This window comes from Papaver somniferum, chromosome 8 (assembly GCF_003573695.1).
Source record: "Papaver somniferum cultivar HN1 chromosome 8, ASM357369v1, whole genome shotgun sequence".
Classification (NCBI taxonomy): Eukaryota; Viridiplantae; Streptophyta; class Magnoliopsida; order Ranunculales; family Papaveraceae; genus Papaver; species Papaver somniferum.
Window position 1 is genome coordinate 155,743,905 of NC_039365.1, and position 12,031 is coordinate 155,755,935.

At 35.4% G+C, this 12,031-nt stretch overlaps 2 long non-coding RNA genes across 3 annotated transcripts; one reads left to right on the plus strand and one right to left on the minus strand.

Moving 5' to 3' along the window:
- The first annotated feature begins 3,001 nt into the window (after window positions 1-3,001).
- Window positions 3,002-5,478, plus strand: LOC113303628. Its single transcript, XR_003337639.1, has 2 exons — window positions 3,002-4,247; window positions 5,216-5,478. It is a non-coding gene; the product is annotated as an uncharacterized LOC113303628 (long non-coding RNA).
- Window positions 5,479-5,905: 427 nt separating this feature from the next.
- On the minus strand, window positions 5,906-8,661 carry LOC113306978. 2 transcript variants are annotated; one of them, XR_003338959.1, is made up of 5 exons: window positions 8,511-8,661; window positions 8,370-8,440; window positions 8,214-8,285; window positions 7,862-7,953; window positions 5,906-7,596 (listed from the first exon to the last, which is right to left on the minus strand). It is a non-coding gene; the product is annotated as an uncharacterized LOC113306978 (long non-coding RNA). The 2 variants fall into 2 exon arrangements; XR_003338958.1 differs by having other exon boundaries at window positions 8,370-8,661.
- Window positions 8,662-12,031: the final 3,370 nt, after the last annotated feature.

A 12,031-nucleotide genomic window follows, 5' to 3' on the forward strand; every position in this document is an offset into this window, starting at 1 on the left:
TTCTAGAATCTTCTAAAGATGTTTAACTCATTACTTCCTAAGGTTTGGAACGGCTTTGGAACCCACACAATTATGATTTGGTTAGCACGTGAAATTTGTGACCAAAATTTTTTCCAAGATAGGTCATGCGAACAAATGTAAATCAACCTTGCTCTTAGCTCAATAAATATAAATTTAGATCACAAGAGGTAGTTGATATCAAGAAGCTTGACATAACCGTTTTAAAGAATAACTTTATGGAGAAAATAACCACAACAACAAAATTCTTTGATATACTCTCTTGTTTACTACCTGTTGTGTCTTTAGAACAGTTTATATTAGATGAATTACATAGGGATAAGGATGTCGAAATCTTACCTGTATTGAGCCTTTTCCTTGCCTTCTAATGCCTTGTAATTTTTTAATCTGTTTATGAGATTAGAAATGCTATGATCAACCCTTGTCCGAAGGTTCGAAATTGTGCGATTATGTGTTTCTGAGAGAGCTTTATTCGATATCCTCTTCTGAGTCCGTTTAGGAATACTCATAACCTTCTTCCCATTATTCTCTTCATGATTTCTTGAACGAGAATCGTATTGACCATTCTATTTCAAGTCAGTCTTTATCCAATTGGGAGCAACAGATCTTGTCTTTATCTTTACAAAGTTATCCTTTTGATAATCATTACAATTGTGAATAAGATTTGCATGATAATCATGGACTTTGGAAACTCGTAATGCCAAGAGTATTAGCCTTAACATAGAATCCAGATTTGATCACTTCTTGTGATGCCCAAACAAGAACATCGTGAAGTTTCTCATTCCTTATACGAAAACGACATACCATTTACAGGTGACCTTCATTTTCACAATAATAGCAAACATAAGGAGTGTTTTTACCTGGATTCGTGTGTGTTGGCTTTGGAGGTTTCTATAATTTTCTCTTTCAAACCTTAACTGCCGGTGTAAGTATTTAATTTTTCCATTCAGTAGAAACCTTTGGTTGAGAAGAATCACTAGCCTTGACAAATTTTACCTTTTTGCTAATACTTGGAGCATTTATTCCCTTGTATCCCAATCCTCGTGTATCACAATGATTTTACTTGCTCCTAGCATAGTAGTTAATTTGTTTGAGCTAGCAGTATTAAACTTTTCAAGTCCTCTTCCAAAATCTTGTTTTTATCAAGAGCATGAGCTAAATCATCCTTAAGGCGTTTTTCTCGAGAGAGACAAGCACTTTCTCTGTCATCACTATTTGTTGGGAGTTAATCCTTGCTTCAAATGCTGCAATTCTTTCTTCCAACTTATAGAAATCTCTACGAAGATTATCACATTCAAGTGACTTTTTACTTAGGTCAGTCTCACGATATTTTAGGATCGAATCGTTAATGAAATTCCAACCATAAATACCTAAGTAAATTCTTCTCGATTTCTTGTTTCCTCGACAAAGATGAGTCAGAAAAGGAGTGACACAAGAAGTCGTCAACTTTTCAACCGGTTTCAAAAACTTAACATACTCTGAGATTTCCTCATCTACATCTCTATCAATATCTGAGTCACCTTCATCAGAAAATTCATCTAACTGTTCTTCTAGGCGTGTTTCCCAGTTACTAACAGTTTCTACATCCAGAGGATGTTTAGATATTGATCTAGCTGTGACAGTTTCCTCAGGTGTCGGATCCAAACTTTAATCAAAATCATATGGTTTATTTTGAACTGGTGATACATTATTCGAGATAATACATTTGTCTATATAGTCAGATTGCTTCAAACATAGACTTATCAGGTCTTAAACGTGTTTGCCTGCTCTGATACAAATTCAAAATGTGTGGGTACCAAAATACATCACCAGATTTTTCTTAGGAAACCTGTATGGACAAACTTAAATACAATTCCGAGAGTTCAACTTAATGAATCTCAATCAAGGAATCATATTTAGAGTTATATCTCTTTCTCTCACAATCCGAAAGTTTACAGAGACAACTCTTTGAACCAGGTTTGTGTGTGAGAGTACTTGGACGATTCTAAAGATCAATATTCAAGAATCAATCAAGTCGTATCCAACAAACAATGATGGATGTATCTACTTTGATTGATTAACGTATAACCTCTGATATTTCAATTATAAAGATAAACAATATAATGCGAAAAAAGAAATAACACAAATACCAAAAATTTTGTTGACGAGGAAACCGCAAATGCAGAAAAACCCCCGAGACCTAGTCCAGATTGAACATCAAACTTTATTAAGACGATACCAACACTAGCCTACTGCCAATTAACTTCAGACTGGAATATAGTTGAGACCGAATTAAACCCTCACAACAATTCAGTTACAATCGTCTTCCTTACGCCTCTCGAATCCCAGCAAGACTCTGGGCAATTGATTCCCTTAGCTGACGTCCTTAACATCCTAAGAGTTGCTTCAACTCAATTGAAGACTGTTAGAGCACTGCTCGGTCAAACTCACAAGCGTTTTTATCTCAAGCTTGTTTGTCAAGTTTAGGTGATCAAAACTATAAGTATTTATTTCTAGTCTACTTACAGCTATGTCTCGGATTAGGATAGAATGTGTAGTTGAGCTTTAGACTTCACGGCGTTCATCGATTGAAGACGAAGATCTATTGAAGAGAGCTTGGAGGAACTTCATCAACAAAAGGTATGTGGAGACTAAAACTCATCTATGCAATTTCAAATCTCACCAAATGAATCCTCGATTGTGGCAATGCACACGCCGTCCGCAATCAACAACATGATCCCCCTTTCCTGGATACGTCGTCGTGACACTTCTACCACTCATGAGGTTAGAAGGGCGCAGGAACCCATCTTGATAGTACTATCGCGAGCTAAGGAGCTCATCTTCCACAACTTGTTTGCGGACTACATACTGCCAATATTAGAAGACTTCTCATTGGACTCTTCATAAACCCATCAACAATGTGCGCGTTGGAGACTCACGTGGACCGGCCGAGTGAGTTATCCAACTGGTAGAGTTAATAGAGTACCGTGGGGGTTAGGTTACACTATATGGGTCAGCAACAAATGGATGTAAAAAAATGGGTTGAAGTTTATGCCTTCCCAATCTCGGTTTCTCCTTCACCTTCTTCATCTTATGCAAGGATGCAGAGATCTACTGATATGAATGTATCAAATCCAGATGATATAAGTAAATTTCCATTTAATTTTTCCGATAGAAATTGTTTCATGGTTGAAACCCTAACCCTCTTGTTACAGTTTAAAACCCTTATTTCCGTCTTCTTATTTAGATACTAGGGAATTCAATCGAATTAAATAATTTTTCTCGAATTAATTTTTCCTTCTTTGGAAACTGAAATAGAAATTTGATTTATTCCTACAGAATTAATTTATATTTTGGAGAGGTCAAACTGATATTGTGTTAAATGTGATGGTATTTCAAGGAAATTGATACCATTTTACCAGAAATCCATCCTCCTTGTTTGGTTTTTGGTCTGTATAGTTAGGTTGTAAAACCCCCATATCAATTGACTACAGGGTGCGAGAAATTAGATACAAACAAATTTGAAAACCCTCATACTAGAAACCCATCCTTCATTTTTTTGGTTTTTTGTCTGTGTAGTTAGGTTGTAAAACCCCCATATTATAAAGCCACTGCGTTGTATTTTGATTAGTATATTGATATAGTAGATATTGGAAGAATGTTTTTATGAATGGTTAGGTGTTGACGACAACGATGTGGTTGATGTTATTTTGTGTCTGGCGGTAGAATTAGTGATCGGTCAGGCAATGAACCCAGGTACAACGTTGGTATGAATATGTTCCAAAAAATGTCGAACTCCATGTCCGTGGTTGAATTTACCAAGATGGTGTATTAGTTGTTCCGTCTTAAAGCTAAATCTTTCACACAAGTAGTTATGAATTTTCCGAATGATGCAGCGCAGCATCTTGGTCAGTTGGTTTCTAAACCTACTTCTACATTTATTTATAATAATTCCTCTTGGTTAATGTATAATAATTCCTCTTGAAAATCAGTGAGCAGCAGGCACATGCTGTAATTGTTGTTAGAGCTACTTCAACAGCGCAAGTTTAAAGTGCTGTGTATTACAGTTTGAAACACTCGTATGCTATTTTTTATCTGGAACGTCATCTTAACCCTGTATCCTTTCGAAGTGTAAATCATATATCTCGGTTGTCATGAGAAGGAGACAAAATTTCCATTTACAACTTGATTTTTTGCAGCTACTATATTTTGAACAAGACGTGGATGAAGGTTACAGGTTGGCTTTACAGGTGCATACTGAATTCACTTTGTTCTTACGCTTTTCTATCTTGCACTGAATCCAATTTTAATTCAAATATCAAGGATGATATATATCTTTAGTCGCAATGATTATTCATGGAAAACAACTCACTAATTTTCTGGTTTCCACTATACTGCCGTATAATTGGTGACATGGCCTTTGAGTCTTAAAGGCATGGTGTGGGTCTCCATACTCAAGATTAGTATAAGTTAATGTTTCTTAACCAAATGCGAGAATGTTGGGTTTTCTCTGGTTTATGCAACAAATCAAGACTAGTATTAGTTGCACTACAAGTCGCCAATCAACTATCATGAATTGTACGCCCATCCTAATAGCTCTACATGAGCTATCAGCCAACCCCCCAAATGGAAAAATAATATTGCAGTAGTATGTGTGTGTGCGAATAGTCCTACATGGGCTATCAGCTAAACAATCAATGATATTTAATAGTATGCGATGCGTGTGTGTGCTGCAGTCGGGGCCTCTACATTCATTCATAGCTGATTGGTTTTTAGTTTTCGTTTATCTTTTTTGGTATCCTGGTCTGTTTATTGTTTCTGCATTCTGGTCAATCACTAAGTTTTCGTAAGCTGCTAGCACAATTTCGACAAAAACAAGAAAGAGGGAATGTGCTTTTATAATACAATTACATATATAATTGTGCGGTATCTTTCAAACTCATAATTATGTTTTTTTTTTTCTTTTTTGCTGAAATAGAATGGTTGAACCAGAGCCAGAATATGTTTTCATATAGTGTACATGTTGTTGCTTGAATCCCGAGATTAAATCCTCAAAACCTATTGGTTTCTGTCTCAAGCATGGGTGGCTATGAGGTCCTCGTTTGATCCTTGTGCCATCATGAGTTGGGAAGAATTCGGCTCTGAAAGTTTAAAGTATATATATTGTTCTCTCTTTATCTCATGTATTTTGGTGAAAAACTCTCAATTTTTCCTGCAGATGTATTAGGGTCATATTCATAAAGCGAAGCAAGGAGATGATTTCACAAATGCCCATGATCCATTATATGGATTCTCCAATCCATCATATCCTGAGCTTGACTTTCACCAGGCTTATATTTATTTATATTAATGCATTGCTTCAATTTTCAAACCTTCCAAGTTTGCTGAAGTTGTAAGATTTAATGTTCTTCTTAACAATTTCAAAGAAATTTGAGGTATTGTTCTTCTTTATCTTAAAAGAAATTATTCTTAACAGTTTCAGAGACCATGTGCACTTTTTTAATTATTTATATCGATCAAGAACGATGGGTATGTGCTTTTACAAGGTAATCTGGTAATTTTACAAGGATTCATTTTTTTTTCATTGTACGACAATCAATTTACCGATTCATAATGTACTCTTCCATCGAAACTCAGAACAATTTACCCAATTCTTTTTATACTATTGATGGACCAAATACCTAGTTTAATTTATACAACTCTCAAAGACGGTTACCCATCATAATTTATAGTACCCTGACAAATAAGGTGGTAATTGTACAACTAAAACTTTAAAACTTCAAACATATAGTGGGATTCATTTTTTTTTTCATTGTACGACAATCAATTTACCGATATATAATATACTCTTCCATTGAAACTTAGAACAACTTACCCAACTTTTTTTATACCATTGATAGACCGAGTACCTAGTTTAATTTATACGACTCTTAAATTTGGTTATCCATCATAATTTATAGTGCCCTCACAAATACGGTACCCATTGAAAGTTATATGACCATACTAGTGAGATACTCAATTTATTTTATAAGACGGCTGGAAAGGTAATATGCACCGGTGCTTACAAAAGCGAAACAGTTTGGGAAAACCTTGTGAAAGGGAAGATGAACTACCACCAATTATTTTAACATATAAACATGCCAGTAAGGAATTTCCTTATAATTTCAAATCGGTTATGTCACAAATATTACTGTCAACCGATGTGCTCCTTCTCAACCAGGATGAGTAAATCCCTATAATCCGGACGCTTCCGACCTTTAAGTGAAGCATGAATATGGACTGTTCTCGGAACAATGCTAACCATTTAAGACAATACTTCTAATACTCATGATGTTTTCATACACATGAATTTCCATGTTCACGTGAAGAATCATGAGCTTTGGCGAGGTATACGTAACTGCATAATAAGGGAGGACTCTTTATTAGCCCTAGAATACTTGACCAGGGGAACCAGGGGAAGAAAATGAAGTACGATACAAATCTTTGGTTTTCTAGTTGAACTTGCGCCGCTCTGGTGGATGAGATGTCTTGCATGCAGAACCAAACCAATAACCTCAAAGACTGGGATTTCCTAGAAAGTTGGCAGAAAGACGAAACTGTGGTCAAATTTAACAAATATAAAAAACATGTTTTCTTGTCACGACTGCAACAAATGAACTCTCCCATACCTATAAACATGAAACCTTGAGCAGTTGTTACAAGTGGGGATATCACCGAAGAGATTATTATAAGATACATTGATGTAAGAAGGTCTACATAAATCAAGATAGATTGAAACACACAAGTTTACCAACAAACACTTACAAATCATACAAGTCAGTGACCTTCCCAAGTTCAGGGGGGGTATACATCCACTTAGCTGATTATCGGTCAACTCCCTTAAAGTGCAAAGTTTAAGTGTTTATTTGGAGAAACACTTAATTCTATGTAGTAGTTATCAGATGTTGGATTCACTTAAAAGTGTCAAAAAATTGTACTCACAAGTGATGGAGCCTAGTCATGTTTTTCCTAACCCGGGTAGAATGTTTCCTGTAAGTTCGTTACTGTGCAAGAATCTACAAGAATAAAGTAGTCGTACTGGTTATACAATACGCAACCTGCTTAAGGTATGCCATTCCAAGTCGTACGGGCAAATGATCATTGGCGACATTTTTTAATCGATAAGGTAAACTAAGAAAACAAAACTTACAATTTTTCTGTGCAAGTCAAATTTCCCAAGATTGAAGAAATTGGCACACTTAACGAGTTGCAGCTAAGATCTTTGCAGTAAATATAAAATACTCAACAGGTCAATAAAGATGAAACATGAGGTAATAACAGAATCTTGATATTATCTCAACTATTGAAAAACAGCAAGTGCATGCATCTGACCAACAACAGATTGAATTTGTCCAGTGAGTCTATTCTCTTGCAGAGATCATCTATTTCAGAAACATAAAAATGCAGGTTTTATCAGCTAAACCATAACCAGGATAGACCCTTAAGATATTTTTGAACTGAATAAATGAAAGGAAATTAAGGACTACATACAGTGTGGCCACCTGTAGAAATACAAGGTTAAACGAAATCTACCCGGTAAGCTGGTTGTAGGATAAGTCCCTATCAAACAAAAAAAGAGAGAGTCAGGGACTAGTTAGAAACCACAACTTTTATGTTCATTTGAAATATGTGATTGAGCTTGTTGATACGCACAAGACCTGGAAGCCTGTAAAGTTTCCAATGTTCATAGTTATGCTACCAGTAAGGCTGTTATTTCTTACATCACTTTGAAAGGTATAAACATGCTGATAGTAATAAACACAGCTCTTCCCTAGAAGGTGTAAAGAAAGAGACATTAACTATTTGACAAAGCATAAAAACTTACAAAAATACCACAAGCCTGTAAATTGGCAGATATCGGAAGAGAGACTCCCTACCAAATTGTTGTCATGCCAGCCTCAGCATTACAAGACAAACCTGAAACAAATATACAACCGACCAAACGATAATGGAAACTAGCCAAGGATTTTAAGGGAACTCAACTTATGACATGAATACTCAAATAACACGGACTCATAAACTTATAGATATTGTAGAACTTCACTCCATAGATAAGTCCAGGTATCTCACCACTCAGTTTATTTTGGGCCATGTCCCTAAAAAAAAACACCACTTGTATTTCGGTAAACTATCGAGAATATAAGACTGCGAAGAAATGAAAACTTAGTGAAGCTTACAAGATTTTCAAGTTTGGAATTTGTGACAAAGTTGATGGAATCAGTCCAACTAGTTGATTGCTTTTCAAAATCCTGCGAAAAAAAAAATACACTGTTAGATAAAATCACGGAACAATTGACTATAATTTGAACCAACCAATGGCAATAGAAGCTTACAATGTTTTCAGTTCTTTTAACTTTTACACTGAAAACGGTATGTCCCGTAAGTCTCACTGAAAGACAAATCTCTGCCACGACGAAAGAAAATGTGAGATCGAGCAGCAGATGTCTCCAACCCCGAAGCCAAACATTACTCACAAGGTCTGCAGAGATGAACATTCACCAATCTCATCCAGAATTCTTCGTGAAAGATGGCTCCCTCTCAAGTCATATTGGCAGGTCTCTGCAACCTTGCATAAGACGAAGATGAAGGAGAATCTGAGATAAGTGGGAAGAAATAGTAAGGGAAACTGAGATGGGTAATGCATAAACTTCGACTCATTTTTTTACCCATATAGTGTAACCTAACCCCAAGATACTCTATTAACTCTACCAGGGAGGATAAATTGGTAAACTTTGGATAACTCACTTGGCCGGTCCACGTGAATCTCCAACGCGCACATTGTTGATGGGTTTATGAAGAGTCCAACAGTTTTTGCACCTTTCCACGGAATATATAATATTCTTGACGTTTGCTCTTAAATTTTCTAATCAAAAATAATAGAAATTCTTGTTCAAGTTATCTTTTTGTTTTAAGTCTTTGATATATCAGATTTTCTATAAACTTTTCCCCGCGGGTTTAGTCCACACACGAGTTTGCAAAGGGAACTCAATTGTGTATGCCCGTTGATACATTAATCAAAGTCGCATAAATCCTCCTCATAATTATCTCTGAGAACATTCTCCTCTCAGAACTACACTACAATACACTGTGTAATACTTATAAAAACATCAAGTTGGATCTATTATCTTGATTATTATTTCAAAGATTGTAAACTAAAAGACCATTATCAAAGTAAATCGAATCATTGCAGACAACAATCTTATGTTAGGATTCATTAACATGGGTGATTATGAAACCCAAAAAATCTCTCCCACTGGAGATATACCTAAGCATATGATAATGATGGAGGCCGGAAATTGGATTGGATCATACAATCATTTGAAGAATCTCTAGACAATAAAATAAATCCCCATTCAAGAATCTAATAATTGTGTTATTAAGGTTAGGCAGTATCTATCTCCTCCCGTGTTTTTAGTGTCAAACAGCATGCAAATGTGTGATAAACAGTGAAAGACCCACAGACAACGCCTCTCATTCAGTGACCTAATATAATCTTTTCAGTGCCTTCATTATTTTTTTACCACTTGCATTGCATATATCTATTCGATTTTGTGCCTTCAACAAGGAACATTATGTCAGGGTAGACAATTATAAACATCTATTTCTTTCTCATTCCCTAAACTACAAGAAATTTTATTATCATATTTCTAGGTTGAGAATCGCAGTTGTGCATGCACCACAAATTTATAATGATGAAAATGTATTAAGTTCAAGTTCGACCACTCACTCCGATGGCTGCAATTATGCATGGCAAAATGGAAGTCCTACATGAACTTGGCTAAATGTCGTCTCGACTCTCGAGTCTTTTCGCTTTTGGTTGTAAATATGCCAACTCTCACTAGGGTCCGATATTTTGTCCTCGTTTCCTTAAATTTGTACAAATTGTTGTTCTGTACTACGATTTACTTTTCAGCTTGCACTGCCCACTCAACTGCACATTTGATACTTCTAAGCTTTGAGGTCACAGACTCACAGGGAAAGGTAAGGCCTAGTCCCCTTCCCTTTCCGTGTTTCTTTTCCTTCTGTAATTTTAGTGTTCCCCTGAAAAAAAAGGGGGAAAAACTAAAAATCGGGTAGGATAGAATAGAGAAGTATGTGAATAAGAAAACAAAAAGAAAAATGAAAAACTGGGTATGCATGGCGTGGTGTTTTCAGCTGTTATCATTTTAGTTGGACATATTTGGATTCTCCATTGAAGATACTAGGAGTCTGGGACGTCTATGGGCGTTGGTAAATTTAAGATTTTAATACTTGTAGATAGAAACTCAATTTAAAACTTAGTATTTCTCTAGAATGATTATTATTTAATTTAAAACTTGTTGAGATTATTATTTGATGTTGATAGAAACCCGATAAACCTTAACATGGATTGTACCCATGAGCTATGAGCTGTACCATAACAGAATTATGGTCCTATAAGTAGGGTTACATTCTACACTCGAATCTAAGAAAAGAAGGAAACCATCACACCCATCTTATTCTTGTTTGTTCTCCTTGTTGATAATCTTGGCTGGCGACCATATTCTCTATTTATTTTCTTCGCACATTTTGAGACAAAGAATTAAAACTAGAAGGAGAGTCTTTTTTTTTACGGAAAATGGGTCATTTATCCTATTATTTTTAAAACATGGTTCTAATGGACGGATAAAAATTACTGCGGGTGAAATGGATAAAAAAAGATAGCAAGGATGAAACTGAATTCATCTTGGCTTAAACTTAAAAAATAGCGAGGATGAAACTGGATGCATCCTGATGTAAATTAAAAATAAGAAAAAGTATTTGAAAACGGGTAGGATGAAACTGCTTACATCCTGGCTATTATAATATTTTTGTCCATTTAAACAATATCAAAACCTAGATGTTTTTTTCATGCAAGAATTGTTGATTTTGGTCTTTTTAACCAATTTTGTGCTTTTTCTTTCCATTCCATACTAAGAGCAGTTCCCATGGACTCAACAGATATGAGATTTGTTCATTTTACTCCCACTATGGACTCAACAAACATGAAAAACGGATGGACAAACCAATAAAATTGTTGGTTTGTTGAGTGAGACGGAAGAACAGGCGCGCGCTTGATGGAACAACAGGCGGTTGTGGCTAACACGCTGGCGTCTGAACTACAAACGCTGGCATGTGTCCCACAACTGCCCGTTTTTCCTTCATACGCCACGTCTTTGGTAAGCCCGCCCGCGTTTTACCCAAAATCGCCAACGGCTACTTTCCAATCTCGTCATCCAACTGGTGTTATTCCTTTTGTTTCCCTGTAAATTCACCTTATCTCCAAACTTAAAACTCAAATCTTCTTTATCTGTACCTCAAAATTTAACAATTTCATAACAAATCAATCTACCAGAAAAAATCTCTATAAATTCCATTTCTAACAAATATGGCATCCTCATGGCGCCGACCACAACAATGATCAAAACAAGATACGCAACAAGATACACCACAATCACAACCAAGAAACACAAGAATTCGTGATGTTAAGTATACGATGGATGAAGACGAGTCAATTTGTAGGAATTATGTGTTATATACATTAGATCAAATCAATGGTATTTGTAGGAATGATGTGTTTTGTAGATAGTGGTAAAAGTGGTTCGATTCTCAGACTTGCGAAGGATATTAATTAGACTTAAATTCTAATATTAAAATAGAAAACTCACTAAAAATTATAGCAAACTCAATCAAAGTTGATATCAATATTAAAAGAACACTAAGGCTAAGATTCCACTATTTTCCAAGTTCAAAGTGATTTAATCCAATATTTATATTCATGCAATTTTTTCGTTCGACTTGATTCTAAACTATTGCAACAAGTAGATTCTCAAAATAACAAGTGTAAATCCGAAGCATAGAACATCAAAAACCTAGGTCCAAGCATGCTCTATCAAAATAAATAACAATTGCTTAACAAGAATCATTCAAACAATTTTCACTCAAGGAAAAACAATCATAAAAATAATTGAGATAAATAAATAAATAAGAATATACC